Genomic DNA, 1656 nt, shown 5'->3' on the forward strand with positions numbered 1-1656 from the left:
CCTTACTGTATATGATCAATGGGAGTGACCTCATCAAGCCCTAAATTATGAATATAATAATCAAATCAACATCACAATCTTTACATGCTAGTAATTCACATTTTTTAAGATTTAAACGGAGACCAGCGATGGAAATACCCTGAAAAATGACTACACCTAATATGTTCACATACAAGTTGGGCTGCAAGCAACAAATATATATATATATATATATATGCCGCGTTCTATTTACCTCGCAACTCGTTTTTTAACGAGGTCAACAATGAAAATTAGACTTTTAAATAGAAAGCATTCAACTCGGGTATGACGTCATTCATATATATCTATATATATAGATATTATATATCTATATATATATATATATATTATATTATATATATATATATATTATATTATATATATATATATATACTATCTATCTATATATATATATATATATATTATATTATATATATATATATATATATATATATATATATATATATATTATATTATATTATATATATATATATATATATATATATATATATCCTGCCGAATTCAACAGTCTCTCTCTGCGCTTCCTACGCTTGGCTTCGCTGACGTCACTACTACGTGTCGTCACCACGTTCTCGCGGGGAGGGGCGTTTCCAAGGCAACCATTGGTTGCCGGCGGAGGAGCGGCGGGACGGCGGACCATCCGCCGCTGAGCGAGGACCGGGAAGCCCCGCCCACTGTCTCCCTGTGCGTGGTGCGTTCAGGGAACACACCGCCGCGCGGAACCATAGAAAGGTTGTTACACATGTGATGTTTCATAATTTAGTGAAAACATTTCTGCTGCTACATGATATAAAATCTTCTATTCCAGACTCAAGCAACATAAAACAAACATATATATTCACATTTTAACATGTTGTTTTCATAATACACATTAGTTTCATGATTGAAATTGTCTAACGATTCATAAATAAGTTAGATAAATTACTGACACGCTTTATAATTATACATTACATCTTCTGACAGGCAAAATACATTTTCGTTCCATGATTTTATTCCTTCTCTTTTCATACAGACATGTTCTATCAGGTAAAGATTTAAAGAATTCCCTCGTGTCTCACACACACACACACACACACACACACACACACACACACACACACACACACACACACACACACACAAACACACACACACACACACACACACAGACAGACAGACATACACACACAGACACACACACACACACACACACACAGACAGACAGACAGACAGACAGACATACACACACACACACACACACACACACACACACACACACACACACACAAACACACACACACACAGACAGACAGACAGACAGACAGACAGACACACACGCACACACACACATATACATGTGTGGAATTCAAGTGAACCATCCACCACAAACTACTTCCTCTTTCTCCTCTTGTACTGGATTAACCGCTAAATCCCCAACTACATAATTTGCTATAATGTCATTTTTGTCTACTAATATATAAATGTTTACACTTTTCGGGATTCATTTTTAATAGCCACTGACCACACCATTTGGCCATGCTATTTTTTGTTTCATTTTTGATTAATTTAATTGTTTTTATCTTAAAAAAAAACCCGTCTTGGTTGGTTTCTGTAACCCGGAGCAGTGACGTTTCCGAG

Source organism: Perca fluviatilis, chromosome 20 (assembly GCF_010015445.1).
Source record: "Perca fluviatilis chromosome 20, GENO_Pfluv_1.0, whole genome shotgun sequence".
Taxonomy (NCBI): Eukaryota; Metazoa; Chordata; class Actinopteri; order Perciformes; family Percidae; genus Perca; species Perca fluviatilis.